The following is a 27,029-nucleotide window of genomic DNA, read 5'->3' as shown; positions in this document are numbered from 1 at the left end:
TTCAGAACTACTCTCGCCCGGACGATCACACTATACGACCTACTGATATCCCTGGGTTCAAACCATTTACTATATAACAAAACAACAGCAGCAATAATTAAGTGTGGCTGGAAATGGGGGAAGTGGGTGACAAAGTGCTCCACCAAAATGTACTACTTCAGTGTTGCTCGCGTTGAAACTGAACAAAGACAATATGAACATTGAATATGCTTGGCAAAAGGCCCGATGCTATTGGATAGTCAATAATGGGGTTCCTGGGGTTCTCACGTGAGAGAGAAGAAAACTCAAACAAGAGTTATTAATAACGTAACTAAAATTTATTTCTGATGGTCAAAAAATTGTGACTGTACATGGTATGGTTTAAGATTTAACCTGAGGAAAAAGAGTTAACAGGTGTTTATAACGGAACGTGAAGATACGCACGTATAACGTTCGCAATTCGTGCTCGTCGATAAGTGCTCCTTGTCGATAGTGTAAGTGTACACTTTACCTGCTGACACTTCAAAACCTACAAAATCGCGCTGCGCGTATCCTGACCTCTTCTTCCTATGATGCCAATACCGACGATCTCTTTTTGGGACTTGGCTGGAAAAAAACTAGATGTCCAACGAAAATTAAATACAGCTACTATGGTCTATAAGTCATTAAATGGTCTTGCCTCTGGATATATGCGATCTATGTTCACTAATCGTAGTGAAATATCCAATTATTCACTAAAGGATTCCGAGGGCAATTAAACTAGCTGTTCCACTGCCCCAGACTATAGGGGTGGAGTGTCGTGGAACAGTTTACCTGTAAAGTAAAACTACGGCAAACACAAACTCTCTCTAGCTTTCAAATTTTTTTCTTCATTGTAATTGATTTTATTTTATTTCATATTCAATGTAATTAATTTTATAATGTATAATAGATTATTTTAAGTAATTATTATAAATAAGGCCTCATGTTTTCAACCGTGTTGAAATAAAGATACTTAGACATAACTCAATAGTTTCTTTTAAAGAAAATAGACCATCTGTTCCTAATGAAAAATTATTTTTCATTAAAATAGTGAACTGTTTTATCATTATGATAGTATAACTAAAGTTTTGGAATAAATGCATGCAAAATAATTTTTGTATGTGAAATTTCAGGTTTCGAAATGTTATTTATCCATCTTTTTAGCAAATAACTCATTTTTGGAGGTAAATTAAAGTTTGGTTGAGACTAAGTTCTCGGTTTTTGCCACATTCCATAACACAAAGGGAAAGATAAGCGAAGTAGGAAAGCTGATAAAATATTTGTGTTGAAACGATCCTTTTAGCAAGCAGACTAACGATATCATGCTTTTGACAGGAACGAATCACGACTTTCTTTCAAAACTTTTTCTTTTACTTCAGTAAAAGTCGGCAGTTTCCAACAAACACCTGCCATTTAAGTATTCCCTTGAAGTAATGTAAAAGCAAACGCACATCCGCAATTGGTTTCGTAAAACAGCGACGTACCAATTCGTGACCCAAAAAACTAATATTGATTGTTCACTAATACTGAAATTTTTTGTTAAAAATGTTAAATGATCCATGTCAACTGATAACGCATCTTAAAACCAAATGGCCATTTTTTTAAGTTTGTCGTTCGTAAACTGTCTTAATTTTCGTCAGTCGAAACCATCCTTGGTTATTTTGGGGTTTTTACTCCGTTGGTGTTTTTCTATGTCAGAAAACTATTGTTTTGAGGTTTTCTTCATTGCGAAAGTAATCAGAAAAATGACTTAAAATACCGTGACTTTGCTCCTTTCAAAATGTCAACGTTAAGTGTCAGCACAGCCTCCAATCAAATAATAGTTAGTCATCATTATAGTTAAGATTTTGTTCCCGACAATCACAGTTTAGCGTAAACTACTTAGAAGCTTCGAAGTCAGTTTCAATGGAGGAAAAGCCTCTTGAGGTTGAAATGAAACATGCCCCGACCAATTTTACTGCTCGTATGGGCCTGTGGGTTTTGTCTGTGTTCGTGATTTGCTCGGTCTTTCTGTTTTGCAACTATCTCCTCGTAAATCGGCGTCTTGCCTCCATAGAAGGAAGATTGGAAAGTTTGCAAACAAGCGAGAAACCAAACCCCAACCGTTCCTTGGACGAACAAAGTGGCCGTGCCAAACGCGTGTTGCACGCTAGAGAAAAAAGAACGGTGGAGCAATTCAGAAGTTTTGTAGAACATGAAAAGCGTCCCTAAGATTTGGAGAAAAGGTAATTTCTTTTATTTTTTCTGGCCGCCATTATCAATATTTAACACATTGGGTTAGACCAAACTGTTGCCTGCATGTGCTAAACTACTCGCGCAAGATAACGTTTTCAATGGTTCAATTTAAATGAATTAAGTGTTTCGGTTGATTAAATTTAATGATTTTGTCAAATTTTCTCTGACTTATTTCCCTTCAAACAATATCAGGATAAGATGCACATGTTTACTGGCGTATTATTCACAAATAACCCCTCTTTACAAGCAAGAAAATAACTGAAAACGCTACGGCCGGGCCATTTAACCCTCTTTACTGCCAACTTAAAAAAAGAGCTTATATTTCTTACCCGACAAATATATCGACCGTGTTGTAACCTAAAGAGATTGCTTTAGGCATAATTTAGTTTTTTTATTAACAATTAATTTGTTGTAAAACAAGTAAGTGATCGAATGAGTGTTTTGGGAAAAAAATACTCAGCATGCTTGGGGCGGGATAAATTCGTGAAAGATTTTTTTAACGAACCAGCCTTTAGTTTTCCCTTTTTAAGACTTAGGATTGGTTTATTTTTATGGTCACTGAGCTTTGAATCTCTTATCTAAATAACAGGATAAATTTAAACAATCGCTCTGTGATGTCGCCCAAAAAACCAAGTGACTGGTGGCTCCTAGCTTTCCTTCGAGGTCTGTACAAATTTATTTATTTTTTTATTTGATTGTGCTTTGCACTAGATTCGTTTATCATTGGATTTATGCTTAAATCATAAAAAACTTTTCTCTTTTCAAAATTCTCAGGTCGAGATGGTCGTGACGGCAGAGAAGGCTTGAGAGGACCACCAGGACCTCCGGGAAACCCGGGTACCCCTGGGACATCTGGAAAGCCGGGTACACCTGGAACACCGGGAAAGCCTGGTACCCCAGGGCTTAAAGGTAGGATATAAACCCTTGGACGTAACTCACACTTCCACAATCGTACAGGGGGGAGGTGGGGGGGGGGGGGGGAAGTGATTGCCCGACTCCTCCCAATTGTTTTTTTGTTTTTATAGGTGGTTTTCACTGTCACGCCACTGTCACGCCGCGAAAAAAAAATCCAAAACTATTGAGTAAAAAAAAATCAAGAATATTACAGTTTGTAGAAAGCTACTATATAAACTTCTTATCCAAGTCTCAGGTCAGTTCATTATTCCGTACCCGAGTTATCCGTCAAAATGTTTCAAGCAAATTTAGAGAGCACAGTATGGAAACTCCATGTTGGAGCCCAACTGCTTGGACTCCAACATGGCGGCAGAAAATCGATGAAAACACCTGGCATTAAATTCTGCTACAAAAAACGGTCAGATCATCCACATGAACAAGTTAACATTCACTTGGACACTTTTCGCAAAACCTCAACTGCTCAGATTGTTAGAAATCGCAAGATGAAGTATTTTTTGAAGAGAACGTGACAGCCTTCTTGCGGCCATCTTGGATCTCGTGTGGCGTGAAACTCCAAAATTCAAAATGCTCTATCTTAAAGACGGCGATTGCTATCGAGCAAAAAACCTTTAACAAGATATATATTAAGGACGTCTAATAGCCAGTGAAGGATAAAAATTTAGGGGTCTTGCGATTCTTGATTTTAGAATTTTGATGACGTCACGTGAAAGCCAAGAATAAGACACCTTGAACTCATGCGTCAATATTTCGCGGTATTGCCGTCTCACTTTTTCCGCATTTATATAGCTGCTTTTAAAATTGCTGATATCGCTGCAGTAAGTTGGGTTGCTCACACACAAATTTAAATTCAAAACTGTTTAGCGGTAAATCTTAAAAAAAGATTACGCGGCTCCGCCTTATACGGAATATACTTTCTCCCAACTAGCCGCCAATATAAGGTAGCACTGCCGTATAAAAATCGCATCTTTTTAATAAGATGAAGCGAAGGCAGGGAAAGCCATCCCCAACAAAACACCAGTCTAGTATAACGCTTTTCAATCTTTTTTATTCACCTACAAAAATTGTTAATTGTGAAAATATTTTCGAATATACGTTTTTAACCTCGAGTTTTTTAATCGATACGATTGATCGGCAATTGGACATTGGTGGTACAATTCAGGTAGTAATCGTGTTCGTAATTTCGAAATCGGCCCCACGCGCAAAATTACTCGCCCGATTACACCCTAGGCTCAGTTGTTCAAAGGCTGGATAACGCTATCCACCGGATAAATCGCTAACCAGTGGATAACTGTCATACAAAACCTTCGCTATGCACCGGATAGTGATTTTTTTTTTTTAAACTCATGATGTCCCAGCCAGCACCAGCTCTTGTGAAGCCTCCTTAGGGAGGCGCCCCCCCCCCCCCCCCCCGCGCCATGGCAGAAGGCAGTCGAGGAGTAGGGGCCGAAACTGTCTGCCATGGTTCCTCCTGACGACTTCCCGAGCTGGATCCAGCATTGGAGCTGCTGGCTGGGAAGCACCGTAGTGTTTTACTACTTCGTTGTCCACCTTTTCAACAAGCAACTGAGGCCTGAATCTTACTCAATTCTGTCTAATTTCCATTACTAACAAAAACAAGGACGCGGACGCTAAAGTTAAAATTGTTCACACAATTGGCGAATATATTACCGAGTGCCCAAGCGCGCGATTTACAACTAACCCCGGTAACTCGAACTCGGATAACTCGAACAACCCCGCTAACTCGAACTAACTTCTATTTCCCTTGGACCCACTTTTCAGTCATTTTGACTCGGTTAACTCGAAAACCCCGTTAACTCGAACTGTTTTTCGTTTCCCTTCAGAGTTCGAGTTACCGGGGTTCAACTGTAAATGCGATCCAAGCAAGAGAAAATGTGGGTGGTCAAAGTCAAGTTAATCAAACGTTTACACTGGAATTGCCCGAAACACACCTAAAAGGCTAACAGCTTACCCCATATTACTAATCGCCAGAAAACTTACAGTTAAAATTTAACTGCTAACAGATCGAGTAATTTACGCGTGACAAATCTGTCAATTGTACGTGCAATTTTAACCCTAGTACCAAGTCAAGACCCTAGTGAAGAGCCAAGACTTCGCTCCCTCTTGTACACTTTTTCGTACAGCCATTACATTATGCGATCGCGAAGTACATTTAACTTTTCATGTCTTTGGGACACTTTATGAACTCGCTGAAAACCCTCTGATATTTTAGGAGAACCGGGAAAGCCTGGTATCAACAAGCCCGTTCCAGGTCCTCCCGGCCCAAAAGGAGACACAGGTCCTGCTGGAAGTCCTGGGTTGAAGGGACCTCAAGGGCCAAAAGGCGATAAAGGACGAGACGGAACTAGCACCTCTGGGGTGAAATATGTTCGCTGGGGAAGGACCATATGTCCTAATGATACTCAGTTGGTATATGAAGGTAATATGTACAACCTCATCATGAGGAAGCTTTTACTTTGAATAGAAAAGCGCTCTGGAGACGAGGTTAAAGAATTAAATTATAGATAAATTGTCAGTGAACAAATCAAGGTTCTTCGCTATTCAGGTTATAATTAAATTTGGCCATTGGAGTGGGCGCTTATTTGAGGCTGGGCGCGTATTAAATTTTCACCATTTTCAGCAAGTAGTGAGTTTATTCTGCAAAAAACAACAACAACAACAAAACAATAAATAACAAAAAAAAAAACGTAAAGATGTACCAAAGCAGAATTTTAACTAACGACAGTTTCTGGTCTGTGGTGGGAATTCTCTTAGTAGTACTTAGCCAATTTCATTCTCATTGCCACGTAGTTCAATTAGCGAACTCTCCCAATACTCCTCTTGTGCGCTTCAGTTTTTTGGTTTGTTCTGTCTGACGGTAACCTCACAAAACTTGCAATGGATTAGCATAATGGCACATTTTGATTTAGATAAATGCAGGTAGATAAACGTCAGTTAACTTCAAACGGTAAAACTAGCTTAGTGGAAAGAGCGACAAGAAAGTGTTGGCATTCTCTCCTGGTTCTTGTGATTCTTAATTTTTTTAGGCAGGCGATGAGAACAAAGAAAAAAGTCAACTAAGAATTATTGTTCTGGATTCTCATAACTTACATTAAAAGAAATGAATTGTAATATTTTAGGAGAATTAATTTGAGTCATTGCTTGACATAAGAGGACTTACAGGTACATGCTTTTTGTTCACGTTCAGGTATTGTCGGAGGTAGTTACTACAATCACATTGGTGGTGGAGGAGATTTTACCTGCCTGACTAAAACGCCAAAGTACGTCAAGTACAAGGATGGATCACAGACAGGGTCATACATGTATGGCACTGAATATGAAGTCAACACATTCAACCCATTTAAGAACGATCTTCACGACCACGAAGTTCCATGTGCTGTGTGTTACGTGAAATCACGTGCATCTCAGTTGATGATACCCGCAAGGAATGACTGTCCCTCTGGTTGGACCGAAGAGTACCATGGGTACCTGATGGCAGGGAACTATAATCACAAGCATTCTACCAATTTCATCTGCGTTGATAGGGATGCAGAGTATGTTCCCGGCAGCAAAGCAAGCCAAAACGGTGCTATGCTGTACCTCATGGAAGGCGCGTGTGGCTCGTTACCATGTCTCCCGTACGTTGGTGGCCGAGAGCTGACATGTGCCGTGTGCACTAAGTAAAGCTAAGTGAGTCAAAGCTGGCCAAGAATAAATCCTTCCAAAACAGCTTCAGACACTGGTTTTAGTATCTTAGGCCGAAAATGTTTAATCAGCACAAGAACTTGGATATTTTAGCAGTAACAAACACTTTGGTTGTAGAAATGAATAAAAGTCTTGAAGCATGACTGTGGTGTAAATTTGCCTCGTTAACACAACGCAGTGGTATCAGAAGTACATAATCTAGATTATGTATTTCTGGTGGTATTCAATTGAAACGAGTGGCTACAGGCAACAGTCAATAATCGAAATTGTTGCCGTCTTTTCCGTGATCATACGTGCATATTTGTCATCCTTTTTAGTCTGTAAACTGGCTTTGTCGGGGATGGGGCGAACTGAACAGACCGCGAGCGGAAGGCTGCCCAGCGAAGCCCCACCCGTTCCTTCCAATTCTCCCTCTCTTCGCCGACCGTGCTTTGTCTTCAACCTATACCCGACCAGCTGCAAGTTACCTTTGCTAATCCGTTGTTACTTTCACTGCTTGTCCCTCCAATAACAAACAGCACAAGAACAAAAGGACAAGAGAACACTTCAGTGGTCACTCGCCCTTAAACTTGACCATATAAAACAATAGACCATTTCTTGATACGAATATCTTTTTTGGCTTCAACTCGGCCCTTTTGTATGAATTAAAAGCCTACATCATAGATGGGATTCGTGATCCCAAATGTAGGAAATGCGTGGCTTAGCTAGTGGTTAGGGCGCTGGACTTGTACTCCTGCGGTTCTGATTTCAAATCGTTCTCCCTGTCACATCACATCTGTTCTTGGTCCCAATTTCAAATCCTTCGCGCATCCTGCCAGTGGTTTTGTTGAATAATGTTATGTTTGTTGGCATTTGTTTCATACTTCACAGCCCCACAAGCTTTAAAAACAAACCATAAATAAATAAAATGCAGTGGCGGATCCAGGCCTTTTCTTAGAAAGGGGTGCACCACTAAGGACTGGCGTAACTGACTAGTGACGTAAACAAATGCGAAGCCGCAGGACGAATGCTAAGCCGCAGGACATCTCAGGGAGGGGGGGGGGGTGCGCACCCCCTGCACCTTCCCCTAAGATCTGCCCCTAAAATGGTTTTACCTTTTTTATCACGAGCTACTACAAGGTCGTAGTCGGTACTCGGTACCAGCTCAAGCCTCTTGTTTTTTCGACAAAATTCGACGGCGCCTATTAAGGGATCTGATGGTATAAATATAACGAGCTCCCTTAAGCTCAAATCGCGCCTTATATTAAGCATCACGGACGATTGGAGCATTTCCCACAAGTCTTTGCCATATTTTGGCAAAACTGTCACTTGCATTATAATTATAGCGACCATTTGACGTCACCACGTGCTTTTTCAAAGTACACAGATAGGTGAATGCAATTAATTATAATTAATTAATGAATTGACTGCAAAAGTTCACATTAAAGAGCTTTTGTGATTATCAGTAAAGCGGCTTAGCGCTATTGTGGGTTAACAGACGACAGCCTACTAAACCATCAGAAAAGTGCATTCGGCAGTAAAAACCATACATTTTGGGACGAAACACGCCAGTCCTGCTTAGCTTATAAATTAGAGAGTATAGTAACTCCTCAACCCCCGCCTTAGGCTTGTATCCATTCATAATTTACGTGTCAGTGGGAGCGAGAGAAGATCGGATACATCCCGCGCACCTTAATCAACCCTAGTATTTCGCCACCAAAAGTAAATAGTGACAAGAAAATAGCGACTGGGTACGAGTCTGCCCCGGCCCCTTTGGGGCTTTACACTTTCGAGTCTGGTTATCGAGTTAAAAAGAATTTTTTCAAAAAAATGTGCCTCAGCACAGACACTTATAGTTAGTCTTAAGATTGAACCTGAGGATGAAGAGTTCGTTGGTTTTAAAATTGAACGGGAAGATACCCACGTAACTTTCGCACTTTGTGCTCGTCATTAAGTGCTCCTTGTCGATAATAAACTGTTTGTGTAAATATGCAGTCTGACACAACACAATAGATTCTTGAGAAAATAGACCATCTGTTCCTAGTGAAAGTTTACTCTCATTAAAATAGCGAACGGTTTTATTTTTTATATTATTGCTGAAGTTTTGGATTAATGCGAAAACGTTTTTTGATCATTTGAGCAAATGACTAATATTCTGACGACTTAATGACAAATGTTTTATATTGAGAATGGGTTTAGAAGTTCTCAGGATTTTGCCACATTGAATAGCACAAAGAGAAAGAAAAGTTTAGATAAAAATCTGATAAAATATTTGTAAAAGTTCCACCTTATTGGTACTTAATTTTGCGATTCTCAAAAAATCGCGATATTAAAGACCCGCGAAACGTATTTTTTAACGTTTTTTTTTACATAATTTAATGTTTATCCTACTTTTTGGCCAAATCGTGAAAATAAAACCCCGCGAAATACTGTCTTCCCAAAATCGCGAAATTAAGTACCCGCGAAATTGAGTATCAATCATTTTAAGTATACGTTGATAAGTTCTCGGTTTTTGTTTTACCAAATTGGTTATAATATAAACAGCACAAAGTGAAAGATAAGCGAAGTAGGAAAGCTGATAAAATATTTGTGTAGGAACAATCCTTTTAGCATCCATACTAGCGATATCATGTTCTTGACAGGAACGAGTCGAAGGAATTTCTTTCATATCGTTTTTTCTCTCTTTTATTTTAACGAGCTGTCTTCAGTTTTCAATACACTCAGCCGTTTAAATAAATCCCTATAAGGTATGTGACAGTAAACGTCTATCCTCAATATGTTTCCTAAAACAGCGAGGTAACAATTCGTGACCCAAAAAAGTTTAGTGATTGTTTATTAACACTGGAAAATGTTTTGTCAAAAACGTCGACATTAATTGTCAACGCAGCTTCCAATCAAATAATAGTTAGTCATCATTATAATAAAGATTTTGTTCTTGACAATTGCAGTTTAGCGTAAACCACTCAAAATAAGAAGCCAGTTTCTATGGAGGAAAAGCCTCTTGAGGTTGCAATGAAACCTGCCCCGGCCAATTTTACTGCTCGTATGGGTCTATGGGTCATTGTGTCTGTTGTCGTGATTTGCGCTGCCTTTCTGTTTTGCAACTATCTCCTGGTGAACCAGCGCCTTGCAGCCATGGAACAGAGATTGGAAAGTTTGCAAACAAGCGAGAAACCAAATCCCAACAGTTCCTTGAACGATCAAAATGGCCGTGCCAAACGCGTGTTGAACGCTAGAGAAAAGAGATCGGTGAAGCAAGTCAGAAGTTTTGTAGATCACGAAAAAAGACTCCAAGATTTGGAGAGAAGGTAGTTTCTTTTTTTTAGTGTTATTACGAATATTTATATAACACACTGGGTTGGACCTGGGGTTGGACCAAACTGTTGCGTGCATGTGCTAAACTACTGCTCGCGCCAGACAACGTGTGCAACGGGCTTGTTCAATTTAAATAAAGTGTTTCGGTTGATTAAATTTAATTTTGTCAAAATTTCTCTGACTATATTTCCCTTCAAACAATAACTTGGTAAGATGCTCATGTTTATTGGCCTTATATTCACAAATTAACCCTTCCTTACAGGCAAGAAAATTAAATGAAAACGCTACGGCCGCCGTTTGAACCCATTTTACTGACAACTTCATAAAATAGATAACATTCCACACCCGGTAAATTAACTGACCGTGTTGCACCCTAAAGAACTTTCTTTAGGCAGAATCGAGTTTTAATTTAGATTCACAGTCAATTAATTCGTTGTTAAACAAGTAAGTGTTCGAATGAGTGTTTTGGGGAAATAATTACTTAGCATGCTTTAGGCAGAATAAGTTCGTAATAGACTTTTTGTAACGAACCAGCTCTTAGTTATCGAACCCTTTTTGAGACTAAATTGATGCTTTATTATATGGTCACTGAGATTTGAATCTCTTATCTAAAAAACAGGGTAAGTTTAAACAATCGCTCTGTGATGTCGCCCAAAAAAACAAGTGACTGGTGGCTTCTTGCTTTCCTTCGAGGTCTGTACAAATTTATTTATTTTTTTATTTGATTGTGTTTTGTACTAGATTCATTTATCATTGGATTTATGTTTAAAACATAAACAGTTTTCTCTTTTCAAAATTCTCAGGTCGAGATGGTCGTGACGGTAGAGAAGGCTTGAGAGGACCACCTGGACTTCCGGGAAACCCGGGTACCCCTGGGACATCTGGAAAGCCGGGTACACCTGGAACACCGGGAAAGCCTGGTACCCCAGGGCTTAAAGGTAGGATACACACCCTCTCACGTAACTCCCACCACCACATGACCACAGTCGTACTGAGGGAAGTTTTTTTAGCGGGGGGAGGATAAGATAATTTTTTTTCTTTTTATAAGAAACCTTGAAGTCATGAATTTAAGCGATCCTCTTAGTTTGCTTACTAGACTAAAGACACATTAATATTTCGCGGTATGTTGACATCTGACTTTTCCCACCCGTGTTCTTAATTCAAGTCAAGACTTCATCTTGTAGACCTTTTCATGCTTTTGTGTAGCAATGTACATTTTAACTAAAGCCGCTACGTCACGGACAACACATTTTGAAAAAAGTTGGCAAAGTTTTTCAATTTTGTCCTAATCCTTACTAGTCGAAACCATTCTTGGTTATTTTATTTTGTTACTCCTTTGTTGTTTTTCTATGGTAGTAAACTATTAATTTAAGCACAGCACGAAAATGCATCTTTACTATAATTCCGTAAAGCCGCCGTAAAGCTGCCATAAAGCTTCTCTTTACGGAACTTTCGGCACCTTTACCCAGACGTAAAGTTGAACTTTACGCATCTTAACGGTATGCCATTCGGTTTAGTTTTAACTTCCTACCCTCTTAGCTCGGGTTTTCAAGCATTTTCTCTGAAGCTCTTAAGTTTAAGGGTACGTGCATCGAAAGACTACCGGTAATTGGAATTTGGAGTGTTGGTTAATTTTTGTGGACTTTTCGCTTATCAATAGTACCCCAACCCGCACAAGAATAAACTTCGAATACTTTGATACAACAAGCCAATTTATCCCGCATAAAAAAGAGGGATTTTGCAATTCAAGGGACAAATAAAAAATATTTTTGCTAACCATGCAAATATGATCATACTTCCCGTCGTATCTGAAAAGTCCTTTCTTAAAGCGGACGGGGTCGTTTATACGTCTGAAGAGACCGGCGAGATATTTCTCTCCCATTCAAATTATAAATGTGAATTCTCGGAGTCATGAATTTCATCATGAATTCATTCATGAATTTCAAACTTTATGACAATTTTAATGCTTCAGCATAAAAGGCATCTCTACTTTGGCTTAACAGTAGCTTTACGGAGCTTTACGGCGGTTTTTCCTTTACACAGCTTTACTTGCCTTTATTACTTCGCCGTAAAGTTCCAACTCCAACTTTACGCTTTACGTTTGTCAGAAAGTTGATTAAATTTCCCATTTCGTGCTGTGGAGTTATCCTTAATTTGAAAAGAATAAGAAAAATGACTTAATATATCGTGACATTGATCGTAAAAGGACACTTAATGAACACGCTTAAAATCCGTGCAACATTTTAGGTGAACCGGGAAAGCCTGGTACCAACAAGCCGGCTCCAGGTCCTCCTGGCCCGAAAGGAGACACAGGTCCTACTGGGAGTCCTGGGTTAAAGGGACCTCAAGGGCCTAAAGGTGATAAAGGACAAGATGGAACTGGGACTTCTGGGGTGAAATATGTTCGCTGGGGAAGGACCACATGTCCTAATGATACTCAGTTGGTTTATGAAGGTAATATGTACAACTTCATCATAATCCGGTTTTTCCCTTTTAATGGAAAAGCGCTCTGTAGACGAGGTAAAAGATCTACAGTTAAGATAAATTGTCACAGAACAATCAAGGTTCTTCGCCGAATGAGTTATCTTTAGTAGAGAAGTTGGCATACCTGGCCCTGGATGCTTATTAAATTTTTGGACCATAAGCGTGGGCGCTTATTAAATTTTCACCATTTTCAGCAAGAAGTAGTGAGTTTATTTTGCAACAAAACAATAAATACCAACAAAACGTTAAGACGTACCAAAGCAGAATTTTAATTGTTCATTGACAGTTTCTGTAAAATACTCAGGAAACTCGGTCTTAGACATCTCTTAGTACTACTTAGTTAATTTCAATCTCATTGTCACCAAGGTCAGTATATAAGGAACTCTCCCAATACTCCTCTCGTGCACTTCAGCTTATTCAAGGTTGGGTACTTATCATGACTTTTCCTGCTGCTGTATATTGTTTGACATTAGAGGACTTAGAGCTAGGTGGTCAAATGCTCAATGCGTTTTGGTTTTGTTCATGTTCAGGTATTGTTGGAGGTAGCTACTACACTCACATTGGTGGTGGAGGAGATTTTACCTGCCTGCCAAAAACCCCAAAGTACGACAAGTACAAGGACGGGTCACAGACAGGGTCATACATGTATGGCACTGAATATGAAGTAAGCACATACAACCCATTTAAGAACGACCTCCATGACCACGAAGTTCCATGTGCCGTGTGTTACGCCAGCTTACGTGCAGCTCAGTTGATGATACCCGCAAGGAATGACTGTCCATCTGGTTGGACCGAAGAGTACCATGGGTATCTGATGGCAGGGCACCACACTCACAAGCATTCTACCAATTTCATTTGCGTTGATGGGGAGGCAGAGTATGTTCCCGGTAGCAAAACAAGCCAAAATGGTGCCCTGCTGTACCTCGTGGAAGGCCAGTGTGGCGCGTTACCATGTCTCCCGTACGTTTCTGGCCGGGAGTTGACATGCGCTGTGTGCACTAAGTGAATCAGGCCAAACTCAGAGCCTCTGAAAATGCTTCAGACACTAGCTTTAGCTCTTTTATTGCCGCGAAGCGTCTACTCAGTTTTAGGTGCAATGGTAGTTGTAGGGTATTTTAGCAGCAATAAAAATTTTGGTTGTAGAAATGAATAAAAGTCTGGAAGCATGACAGTGTTGTGAATTTGCTTTGCTAAGATAATTCATTCCTATCCAATTAAATAAAGTAGAAACAGAAAACCTACAAAAAGAAATAAAAAAGAAACCCATCCTCGGAGACCCAGGGGCAGTTAGTGGGGCGAGGGAAACGCGAAAATGCGGGTAGAAAATAGCGCGAAACTGCGAGGAAAAAAATCAGCATTTAAAAGTTGTATTGACTGAAAGTGCCCCTGGGGAAAGAGTCTTACCAGACCAGTTCAAAAAGCTCTCTGAATACTGCCTCCTGATTGGGCAGAAAAATCTTTTGTATTCTCTTTGTATTATTCTGCCCAATCGGCGACCAGCCTGACTACAGTCCTTTTGGTGTGTTCTCATACGAAATATGTACACAAAGCCAGTTCGCTCGCCATACCTGTCTTGCTTGTTCGCCAAGAATTTGCTCGGGAAGGAAAAGTTTCGGCTAGTGCCTCCCCTGGTTGAAAACGTCGAAAGTTTGACGGCCATGCACGCGGAGAAACGGTGGATTCTTCAGATTGTGGTCGATCGCAGGTATCGTAACACTTGCATGCTGTTTGCGAGTTTTAAAAGTTTGTGTGCGATATGCTAGTTGCACTGCTGTTTTCAGATTTTTTCTGGGAAGATCAATGACAGCTTAACGCGAAACTTTTCCATACAAGAGTATTTTTTTTTTTTACGAACAAGACCGGCAGATGTGTCAAGCGGCCGTCTAGCTACGCAAAGCGTGCAACAGCGATTCCTAAGTTTTTTATAGGTGAGATAATAGCACAGGGGGCCCAGACAAACTGTTTGTGTATGGCCTGTGCACATTTACATTTTTATAGAGAATGTATGGAATTTACCGAATGGTTTGTAGAATTGCGTAAAATGGTGCAAAACATTAACAAATTTGTGCTGAATAAATGTTAAGTTTCCTACCTTTTGTGTAGTGTCGTTCTTTTGGCTCGAAATGGCGAATTTGAGTCGATTGAAGGGTATTTTGCTTTCGCTGTTTACTATACATCTAATTATATGGAAAGGGTGGAAACTCCAACAGCTCCAAAGTAGAACACTTCCAGCGCCGAGCCGATTTTCGACCTGATAATCCCATCGCACAGCTTTCAAACTACGCACCAGAAAAGAGGAAGGCTTGACGAATCTTCTCGTATCATTTGATCGAAAATTTATCCAAACGGTCCGGAACAAGCCCTCAAACGAAAACGGGTATCCAAAATTTTTAAGCCGTCCGAATGCGTAGCACCAATTTGTGGTGCCGAAGGGAAACGCTATTCCCCAGCCTCTTTGTGATTGGATACAATTGAACAATGGTCGTTCAAGATTTTGTTTCGTGGATAGGGAGGCAAAGGCAAAACCAATACTCAATAGTATAGGGAGTGATGTCAATTGTGCGACACAACCTAAGGACCCTCGCGCAAAATATGGCAATATTGACGGCGATGCCGAAAGCGATGCATTATCATTTAAATATGCGTCGTTGTAACTTCTATGCGTCGAAGTAAAAGGAGTGCACCGTTGACGTCTGTTTATTTACTTCCAAATACACTCTTTCCGAAGCACCGCTCCCACAAACAATGAAAACCTTTTTCCCTTGCTTTAGCAGTCAACTGTTGATAGCCTTCGCCACAAAAGATTTCCCTGTTCCTCCCTCTCCAGTTACGAGAATATTGTGCCCAGCTTCGGCTATGTGTAGGATTTCAGATTGTTCAGAAGTTAATTAGGTTTCGAACCTATAAAATGAGGACTATTTCGGTGATTGCAGCCATAAATGTTTAAAACATCAAAAACAGAAAGAAAAATAAAGGAACTTAAACACGAATACCTTGCCATATTCGTATGTCCCGAAAAAAATCCCACTTTTCCGCAAACTCGCGATCGCCTGCATTTTCTGCGCTAGCTACGAAAGTCGTGATGGAACTTCGCGGGGTTTTCCCAATCAGCCGGACCTTAACATAAGAATAGCAAATCACAACAACGGTTTTGCACGAGAGTTTCACATGTGGGTGTATAGTTTTGCAATCTCTGTAAAACAACTAGGTGAGATGACTAAAGTCTGATATTTTTTAGGGCTGTAAAATATTTTTTTCGTTGAAAAATGAACGCTGACTTTTATTTGAAGCTAGCTAGCTTTAAAAATGAACTCATACCGACTAGATGTAGGTACTTACTCGTTTTTTAAGTCAGTATGAATATTTCATAATTACTTCGCCGCACTGACAAGTTACAACGACGCATATTTAAATGATAATGCATCGCTTTCGGCATCGCCGTCAATATTGCCATATTTTGCGCGAGGGTCCTTAGGTTGTGTCGCACAATTGACATCACTCCCTATACTATTGAGTATTGGTTTTGCCTTTGCCTCCCTATCCACGAAACAAAATCTTGAACGACCATTGTTCAATTGTATCCAATCACAAAGAGGCTGGGGAATAGCGTTTCCCTTCGGCACCACAAATTGGTGCTACGCATTCGGACGGCTTAAAAATTTTGGATACCCGTTTTCGTTTGAGGGCTTGTTCCGGACCGTTTGGATAAATTTTCGATCAAATGATACGAGAAGATTCGTCAAGCCTTCCTCTTTTCTGGTGCGTAGTTTGAAAGCTGTGCGATGGGATTATCAGGTCGAAAATCGGCTCGGCGCTGGAAGTGTTCTACTTTGGAGCTGTTGGAGTTTCCACCCTTTCCATATAATTAGATGTATAGTAAACAGCGAAAGCAAAATACCCTTCAATCGACTCAAATTCGCCATTTCGAGCCAAAAGAACGACACTACACAAAAGGTAGGAAACTTAACATTTATTCAGCACAAATTTGTTAATGTTTTGCACCATTTTACGCAATTCTACAAACCATTCGGTAAATTCCATACATTCTCTATAAAAATGTAAATGTGCACAGGCCATACACAAACAGTTTGTCTGGGCCCCCTGTGATCATAGTAATAAATTAAAATAACAATGTGGGCAAGATTTCCGCACAGGACCCTACATTAATTATGCATACAATTTTCTGACTGATTCGTTCTTTTCATGATTGCTGTTTGTGTATAGTAATAGTATGAAATAGTTGAATACATAATTAATGTAGGGGGCTGTGCGGAAATCTTTCCACAATGTGTTTTAAGTTACATTAAGCTAAAGATTTTAGGAAGTCAAACTATTTCCAAACAAACTTTCAAGACCTTACATTTTGTAAATTTTTCCGTCGATCGACCGATTAGCTACGCGCGCGTGCAATGCGTGCAGCACCAATTGTAGCACTCAAATGACGGTCATATTTTCCGAATACAAAATTTTCCCGACACTCCACATCCAAGTTGAGGAGGCACTAGCCGAAACTTTTCCTTCCCGAGCAAATTCTTGGCGAACAAGCAAGACAGATATGGCGAGCGAACTGGCTTTGTGTACATATTTCGTATGAGAACACACCAAAAGGACTGTAGACTGTCAGGCTGGTCGCCGATTGGGCAGAATAATACAAAGAGAATACAAAAGACTTTTCTGCCCAATCAGGAGGTAGTATTCAGAGAGCTTTTTGGTCTGGTCTGGTAAGACTCTTTCCCCAGGGGCACTTTCAGTCAATACAACTTTTAAATGCTGATTTTTTTCCTCGCAGTTTCGCGCTATTTTCTACCCGCATTTTCGCGTTTCCCTCGCCCCACTAACTGCCCCTGGGTCTCCGAGGAGGAAAGAAACCGAACTCCGAACTCTTTTGGCAAGTTCAACATAAGAGGAACTGCATATGCGCCTTTGTAGATGTATCCGCTGACTACCAACCCGAATTGCTTTTTTGCAAGTTGTGCGAATATCGCTCATATTTATGGGAAGTTGCTCCCCCCTCCCCGTGAGTTTATATACTGGAGAGTATAGTAACTTCTCATCCCCCGCCCCAGACTCGTATCAATTCGCCTCTGTCACGCTCGCCATCTTGACATCAGAACGAGGTCAAGCAGGCAATCGACCAATCCGTGCTGCTAAAAAATGGTAAAGAAAGATTTTTGCGTTGTAAAGATTTTTCGCAATTTACGTGTTTTGGGAGTCGAAAGAAGATTGGGTACATTCCGAGCACGCGCGCTCCTCAAACAACCTTAGAGTCCAATCTTTTTTCGCCCCCAAAACACGTAAATAGCGACTGGGTACGAGTCTGCTCCCGCCCCATTTTGGAGCTTTATACTTCTGGTTCTAGAAATAGAGTTAAAAAGGAAATTCTTTAATATGTGCTTCAGCGCAGCCAGTTATGGTATGAGTAAGATTTAAACTGAGGATGAAGAGTTGGTCAACGTGAAAATAGGCATGTAACTTTCGCACTTTGTGCTCGTCGTTAAGTGCTCCTTGTCGATAATAAAATATTTGTGTAAATACGCACTTTACAGTTTGACACTACACAACAGATTCTTGAGAAAATAAACCATCTGCTCCTAATGAAAGTTTACTTTTCATCAAAATAGCGAACGGTTTTGTTTTTATATTATTACTGAAGTTTTGGAATAATGCGAAAAAGCTTTTTGTACGTAAAAATTCCGGTGTTGGAATTTCATTTATTTATCTTTTCAGCAGATAACTCATTTTCGGACGAATGCTGAAAGTTGCAATGGGTTGAGATGTTCTCAGTTTTTGCCACATTCGATAATAAAAAGTGAGAGATGAGCGAAGTAGGAGAGCTGATAAAATATTTGTGTTTGAACGATCCTTTGAGCAACCAGACTAGCGATATCATGTTCTTGACAGGAACGAATCACGAATTCTTTCTGAACTTTTTTCTTTTAATTTTTTCGGTTTTCAACACACACAGCCATTAAAATAACCGCCTTAAGGTGGCTCAACTGGATTTTTTAGGGGTAACACCGCTCAAGTTTGAGAATTAACTACGTCGACATTAACAATGCTATCGAAAAACGATCACCACAGTTGTATTACATAAAGATGAAATTTTTTTATGATCAGTATTATATTGACATCGGAGTTGCCATAGCGACGAAATGACGTCATTACGTCTTTTACTTTCGCTCGTATTACTCGGGCACCAGGAGATTTTTACGAAAATCGCTCAAAGGAGCTTGTACCACACATAGCTGCCTCGATGTTGGCAAAGTTTGAACAAATTCTGTGAGAGCGTTTTCGAAATATTTGGGAATGAAGTTTTCGGGGCTATAAAAACAGTCAAAAACATACTAACGAGAAAATGGGGTAATATCTAAAGAAAACGACGCGCCTGTGAATTGCAATTTCATCTTATAGTTGTCTGATTTCATTTAAAATCGTGTGTAAAACAGTAGTGGGGATTGCTTTGGTCGATTGCGAGAAAAAAGAATTTGATTAGCGTGCGTTCAGGTGCTCTTGTTGCCATTTTTGTTTATAATTTGGTCTATGCCTTCAATAGTGATAATAAATTAAGAACCGCTCGATGAATTTTTTTTAAAATTTGACAAACTCGAGGTTTGTCATCAATTGATAAAGCTTGCAAGTTTTAAGCTCATTGAAAACATTTAAGGCAGTAAAATTGGGCCTCCAATGTACTGATTTTTTCTCGCATATTTCGTATTTACAAGCGAGTGTCCTCATTATTCACGGGTATTGTTTTCAAGTTTCATATCCACGTGCACGACTTGAGCAAAAAATTCATTTGTATTAAATAGGACGCTCGACTGCTTTCCGAACAATTTTCCGAAATATGCTTACATTGCTTAAAAAATAGGTCACCAAGGGTGACATGAGTCTAATGCCGTATGGCATAGTGATACAGATTGCGCGGTTTTCGTAAGCCGGTTAAAATTGGTCAGAGGTTTGTGTTCGGGAGTTTAATTTAAAATGCTTATAGCAAGCTAGGGGCATCGTGGATGATTATGGATGAAAACGAAACAGTCATAAATGTTATATGCTTCACAAAATTAAGTATGAACAGGAGTTGATTTTACTTCTTCCGTATTGTCCGTAAAAGCAGAAACGATTAAACATTTGGACAAGATTGCGTGACGATTTACAAAAAGCATGTTCATTACAACAAGGGTTGAAGAACTCTCACATCGTTTTCTTTCAGATTTTTCACCATTTTGATGATGACTCTTGAAACAGATTTTGCAACAAAAGCACTTGAAATAGTGACTGTTACTCCATTGTACTGTAAGCACTTAGTGACAGATTTTCCTAAAAACGGGTGTAAATGCTCACGTCAATATAATGATGACCTTTTGAACGCTGGAAACTAGGCAATTATTATCGAGCTACCATACACAGGAGCGAAGACTGTTTATCACGATGTACAAATTTCGCGAATCATCACTTCCATATCAATGTAACCATTTTATGATTTTTCTAGCTGTAAGAAGAACTTAAGATCTCTGAGAGTCGTAAAAGCATGAAATTCGATTTCAGTGTAGGCAAAGGCCGGGACAGTGTAATACTGCAAAGCGGCCAAACAAACGCATTTTGATTTAGTCGCGTAACTTGATTTACATTTATCCATGTACATCTTTTATTTTTGAAGGTTTTTGTTTGCACTGTAAAGAAAAAATTGGTCAAAATTCGAATGACTTAAATACAAAAACCGAGGTAAAGTTTTCTATTTTTTAAAACAAAATAAATATTTGGTCGCATTGTGTAAATAAACGCGAGTCGCCGTCGAAATATTTTTTCTCAAAGACGTCTTGCTTTTTAAGCAAGACGAAAACACAAGTGCTTAACTGAACTGAAAACGAAGATGTATTTTCACAAAAAGCTTACAAATGTCTTAACTGGAAAATTATTTCGTCCTGTTCAAGTGTTGAATAATCGTGACTTGAGAAAGAACTTTTAATTATGCGTGGGAACACGTGTCGCTGATTGGCTGTTTTTAATTGAAACTAATCGTGCGGGTCCGTACGGAGTCCGTTCTTGCAGCTGATCATTGTTTTCTACATTACAGCGAACGATTATCGATCCCGAACCATTCCCTTGGGATTGCTAACAGCTTTTTTCATATAACAAAGAGTCTAATGCGCATGCGCAAAGCGCACGCAAGCATTAGACTCAAAAATTGTAACAGCATTTGTCGGGCTATTGATGTCAAGGGCCTCTGTCCAGAAAACGAAAGCTATTATTCTGCAGATATTGTCATTGCTATTCTCACCCCAAGGCAGATTAGCATGCTTCGGAAAATGTTTCGGAAAGCAATCGAGCGTCCTGTTTAATGCAAATGAATTTTTTTACTGGAGTGGTGCACGAAGATATGAAACTTGAAAACAATACCCGTGAATAATGAGGACACTCGCTTGTAAACATGAAATCTGCGAGGAAAAAATCATTACATTGGAGGCCCAATTTTACTGCCTTAAATGTTTTCAATGAGCTTGAAACTTGCAAGCTTTATCAATAGATGACAAACCTCGAGTTTGTCAAATTTTAAAAAAAATTCATCGAGCGGTTTTTAATTTATTATCACTTTTGTAGGCATAGACCAAATAATACTGAAACGAAAATGGCAACAAGAGCACCTAAACGCACGCTCATCAAATTCTTTTTTCTAGCAATCCACCAAAGCAATCCCCACCACTGTTTTACACACGATTTTAAACGAAATCAAACTACCATAGGATGAAATTGCAATTCACAGGCGCGTCGTTTTCTTCAGATATTACCCCATTTTCTCGTTAGTATGTTTTTGACTGTTTTTATAGCCCCGAAAACTTCATCCCCAAATATTTCGAAAACGCTCTCACAGAATTTGTTCAAACTTTGCCAACATCGAGGCAGCTATGTGTGGTACAAGCTCCCTTGAGCGATTTTCGTAAAAATCTCCTGGTGCTGAGTAATACGAGCGAAAGTAAAAGACGTAATGACGTCATTTCGTCGCTATGGCAACTCCGATGTCAATATAACACTGATCATAAAAAAATTTCATCTTTATGTAATACAACTGTGTTGATCGTTTTTCGATAGCAATGTTAATGTCGACGTAGTTAATTATCAAACTTGAGCGGTGTTACCCCTTGAAAATCCAGTTGAGCCACCTTAAAGAAACGTATCAGAAAACGTATATCCACATTTGGTTTCCTAAACAGCGAGCTAACAATTCGTCACTCAAAAAAGTTAAGTGATTGTTTATTAACACTGGGAATTTATTGTTAAATAAGTCAACATTGAGTGTCAACACAGCTTCCAATCAAATAATAGTTAGTCATCATTATAGTAAAGGTTCTGTTCTTGTATATCGCAGTTGAGCGTAAACCACTCAGAAGCTTTGAAGTCAGTTTATATGGAGGAAAAGCGTCTTGAGATTGAAATGAAACCTGCTTCGGCAAATGTTACTGCTCGTATGGGCCTGTGGGTTTTGTCTGTGTTCGTGATTTGCTCTGCCTTTCTGTTTTGCAACTATCTCCTGGTAAATCAGCGCCTTGCAGCCATGCAACAAAGATTGAAAAGTTTGAAAACAAGCGAGAAACCAAACCCCAACAGTTCCTTGGACGAACAAAATGGCCGTGCCAAACGCGTGATGCACGCTAGAGAAAAGAGATCGGTGAAGCAAGTCAGAAGCATTGCATTACGAATGTTTAACACTCTGGGTCGGACCAAATTGTTGACTACACGTGCTTAACTTCTTCTCAAGCCGATAACTTGTAAAACGGCATAATTTGAACTGTTTCGATTTATTAAATTTTCCCCACGTTCTCTAACTTAATTCCTGTCAAACAATAACAGCGTAAGATGCTCATGTTTAGTGGCCTTATATATGTATTCTAAAAAAAACATTTTTTCAAGCAAAGAAATGAAAACGCTACGGCCGCGCCGTTTAACCCTCTTCACTGCCAACTTTATTCAGTTAAATAGCTTATATATCTCACCCGGTAAATATATTGACCGTGTTGTACCCTAAAGAGATCTCTCTGGGCAGAATATTAACTTAAATTAACACTTTATTTGCTGTAAATTAAACAAGTTAGTGTTCGAATTAGTGTTTTGGGGAAATAACTACTCTGCATGCTTTGGGCAGAATAAGTTATTTTTTAAGAATTTTTTAACGAACCAGCTCTTAGTTATCCCTTTTTGAGACTAAGAGACTGAGGGATGCTATATTTGTATGGTAACTGAGCTTTGAATCTCTTCTCCTAATAACAGGATAAGTTTAAACAATCGATCTGTGATGTACCCCCAAAAAACAAGCGACTGGTGGCTCCTTGCTTTCCTTCGAGGTCTGTACAAATTTATTTATTTGCTTGTACCAGATTCCTTTATCATTGGATTTATGTTTAAATCATAAACAGTTTTCTCTTTTAAAAATTCTCAGGTCGAGATGGTCGAGACGGCTTGAGAGGACCACCCGGACCTCCGGGAAACCCGGGTACCCCTGGGACATCTGGAAAGCCGTGTACACCAGGAACGCCGGGAAAGCCGGGTACCCCAGGGCTTAAAGGTAGGATTTAAACCCTCAGACGTAACTAACACCTCCACAATCGTACAGGGGGGGGGGGGCGAGGTTCGGGTGGGTGGGTGAGTAGGGAGGTTTTGAGAGGTTTTGTGAGCCTTTGGTTGCTTTTAAAATTGCTGGACTTTTGCTGATATCGCTGCACTAAATTGGGACGACCACGTACCGATTAAAAATTAAAACCTTTTCTGCGGTAAATCTCTTGATATAAAAATCGTTTTGGCGACTCCGCCTTATAAAGGATATATTTTTTCCCAACTAGCATAAATATTATGTAGTACTGCCGTATAAAAATTACAACTTTTTAATAAGATGAAGCAAAAGCTGTCTCCGGCAAAATACGTGCACCCGTCTGGTGCAACGCTTTTCAAACTTCCCTATTCACCTACTAAAATTGTTAATTGTGTCCGTCACTGAAAGCTATTTTTAACTGAATCCTGGTTGTACAATAGGCCATTTCCGAGTTACCCTTTGCCTCTTTTTCAAAACGAGTCTACGTGCGAAACCATTCAAATGAAAATGAGTTTGATTTGCATGAAAATGGACTTGTAGGTAAAACTCATTTACGCTGGATTTACCAGGAAAACACCTAAAAGGCTAATAGCTTGCCCCATATTACAAATCGCCAGAAAATCGTACAGTTAAAATTTTACTGCTAACTACAGATCGAGTACCTTATTATAGGAAATTAACGACACATGTTATTAACGCGAATTTCAAAAATTTGCGTTTATTTTATTGATGTAAACACGTTTATTGTAAGCATTTAATCAGAAGTTTTCTTAAATTTGCGTTAATTTTATTACGTGTAAATTTTGTTCGCGTTGTTAAAATGCTTCGTTATATTTCTATAATAAGGTAATTTAGGCGTGACATATCCGTCAATTGTACGTTCAATTTTAACCCTTTTTCGTGCGTCCGTTACCTTATGCGGTAGCGAAGTACATTTTACTTCTCATGTCTTTGGGACACTTTATGAACTCGCTCAAAACTTGTGTGATATTTTAGGAGAACCGGGAAAGCCTGGTACTAACAAGCCCGCTCCAGGTCTTCCCGGCCCAAAAGGAGACACAGGTCCTGCTGGGAGTCCTGGGTTGAAAGGACCTCAAGGGCCTAAAGGTGATAAAGGACAAGACGGAACTGGGACCTCTGGGGTGAAATATATTCGCTGGGGAAGGACCACATGTCCTAATGGTGTTTAATTGGTTTATGAAGGTAATATGTACAACCATATTACGAGGGGAGCTTTTCCCTTTTTTATAGATAAATTGTCAGTGAACAAATCAAGGTTCATCGCTATTCGGGTTATCTTTGAGAAGTTGAAATACCGTATTGCTTCGTTTAAGCTCCCTGGGCGCTTATTAAATTTTTGGACCATCAAAGTGGGCGCTCATTCGAGGCTGGGCGCTTAGTAAATTTCACCATTTTCAGCAAGAAGTAGTGAGTTCATTTTGCAACAAAGCAATAAATACCAACAAAACGTGAAGACGTACCAAAGCAGAAATTCAACTGTTCATGGACAGTTTCTGTAAAATACTAAGAAAACACGGTCTTTGGCGGGAATTCTCTTAGAAGGTACTTCAGTTAGCGAACTCTCCCAATACTCCTCTTGTGCACTTCCGTTTTTTGTTTTGTTCCAAATTTACAAAATAACAGCAGGCAGGAAATAATCTTCAGGAATAAACATATGGATTGAAATTTACAAAACACGTCCTTTGTTAATTTTTTCCGGGGTGGGGGGCGCTTAATCGAGGCTGGTGGGCGCTTATTCGAGGTTAAATAGGGTAACCTTTAAACACTTACAATGAATTAGCATACTGCATTGTAAAGTCAGTAAACTTCAAACAGCAAAACTAGCTTTGTGGAAACAGTGACAAGAAAATGTTGGTATTCTCTCCTGGCACTTGTGATTCTTAATTTCTGATGTTTAGGCAGGCGATGAGAATGAACAAAATAGTCAACTAAAAGTTATTGTCCTGGTCTACCACCAAATTCTCAGAACTTAAACTAGTAATAGTTCTCACTATAATTATTAATGCCGATGGACTGCACAATTAGGCTTCTTTTTTTACTGTGTCATGAATGTCACGACATTGTTTGCTGCGGAATTTTTTTATTTTGTGACACCGTTGCGTCCTAAAAATATTCACAAGCTAGCGCGCGTAAAAATCACCTAGCGGAAATAACACATTATTCGTGATGACAACACACAAGCTTATTCCCGGGCTTATAACATTCAAAATTAACTTAGAATAATTTCCAGGCCAAAAAGCCTAAAAAATTCCACGATTAACAAAATATGGCACATTCAAAGATTCGAGAAAACAATTAATTTTTGATCCTTATTCAACACACTCTTTGGATCAAGTAATCAGACAGTTTGTTAGCGAAACGAATTACGTTGTGCCTTGTACTACATGACAAAGTTCACGCTTTTGTTTATGACTCGTTGTAAGATGTATACGATACAGCAAACCTCCGAAAGCAAACCTTACAAATGCAACGCTCGAACCAGCTCTTGGACCGGCTCTTGGAACATAGGTAGCCGGCACGTAGCCAAGAACACGAAACCAATTGCTCGAAATCTTTCGACGTATTACTAACAACTGCCTCAAATATCACTTAACACAACCAAAGCAGGGAAACCGCTCGAACAAATCTGTGAACACGCGTAGGCCAAAACCGGAAAACAAAATGCTGCTAGAAGATGGCGAAGCTCGAAGGTGACCAAACGCGACCTCGTGGTTGCAAGTACCCGACACCACCGTGCGCGCTTGCAAAAATATTACCCGAGACGACCGTGCGCGCCTAGTTTTGTCAAATCGAGAGTGCTTCGCCCACTACAGACACATTTCTTACTTTTTCAACAAATATTCATTGTCCTTGTATGTATACACCCGGGGACTCCTAGGGTGCCTCCTCGGGTTTTGGCCTCTGGGCCAAAACCCTGCGGGGGCAATTAATGAAATGAATTGAAATTTGTTAGGAGAATTAATTTGAGCCATTGCTTGACATAAGATGACTAAGAGACCCTAGAATGCTAAATGCGTTATGTTCATGTCCAGGTATTGTTGGAGGTAGCTACTACTCTCACACTGGTGGAGGAGGAGAGTACATCTGCCTGCCAAAAATCCCAAAATACGACAAGTACCAGGACGGCTGGCAGTCGAAGTCATACATGTATGGCACTGAATATGAAGTCAGCACGTTCAACCCATTTAAGAACGATCTCCATGACCACGAAGTTCCATGTGCCGTGTGTTACGTCAAGTCACGTGCAACTCAGTTGATGATATCCGCAAGGAATGACTGTCCCTCTGGTTGGACCGAAGAGTACCATGGGTACCTGATGGCAGGGAACTATAATCACAAGCATTCTACCAATTTCATTTGCGTTGAATTGATGGGGAAGCAGAGTATGTTCCCGGCAGCAAAGCCAGCCAAAACGGTGCAATGCTGTACCTCGTGGAAGGATATTGTGGCTCGTTACCATGTCTCCCGTACGTTTCTGGCAGAGAGTTGACATGCGCTGTGTGCACCAAGTGAATCAAAGTTGGCCAAACACAAAGCCTCTGGAAACGGTTTCAGACACTAGTTTTAGCATCTTCATTGCCGAGAAGAGTGTACTCAGTTTGAGGTGCAAGTGTAGTTGTGGGGAAATAGGAACAATAAAAATTTTGGCTGTAGAAATGAATAAAAGTCTGGAAGCATGACAGTGTCGTGAATTTGCTTTGTTAAGATAATTCATTCCTATCCAATTAAAAAAAAGGTAGCAACAGAAAACTAACAATTGTTCGCAACTGTTGACGTTAAACTGTTTGAAATGATG

General features: G+C 39.8%; 2 pseudogenes across 2 annotated transcripts; both read left to right on the top strand.

Moving 5' to 3' along the window:
* The first annotated feature begins 1,932 nt into the window (after positions 1-1,932).
* Positions 1,933-6,941, top strand: LOC144649279 (uncharacterized; annotated as a pseudogene). The gene is made up of 5 exons (XR_013569876.1): positions 1,933-2,225; positions 2,825-2,898; positions 3,010-3,144; positions 5,381-5,587; positions 6,356-6,941. The product of XR_013569876.1 is annotated as an uncharacterized LOC144649279 (transcript).
* A 2,789-nt stretch (positions 6,942-9,730) lies between these two features.
* LOC144649277 (uncharacterized) lies at positions 9,731-26,913 on the top strand (annotated as a pseudogene). The gene is made up of 5 exons (XR_013569875.1): positions 9,731-10,139; positions 10,766-10,839; positions 10,950-11,084; positions 12,394-12,600; positions 26,266-26,913. The product of XR_013569875.1 is annotated as an uncharacterized LOC144649277 (transcript).
* The last annotated feature ends 116 nt before the right edge of the window (positions 26,914-27,029 follow it).

This window comes from Oculina patagonica, chromosome 4 (genome assembly GCF_052425735.1).
Source record: "Oculina patagonica isolate OP01 chromosome 4, crgOcupat, whole genome shotgun sequence".
Taxonomy (NCBI): domain Eukaryota; kingdom Metazoa; phylum Cnidaria; class Anthozoa; order Scleractinia; family Oculinidae; genus Oculina; species Oculina patagonica.
This window is presented reverse-complemented; position numbering and strand designations above follow the sequence as displayed.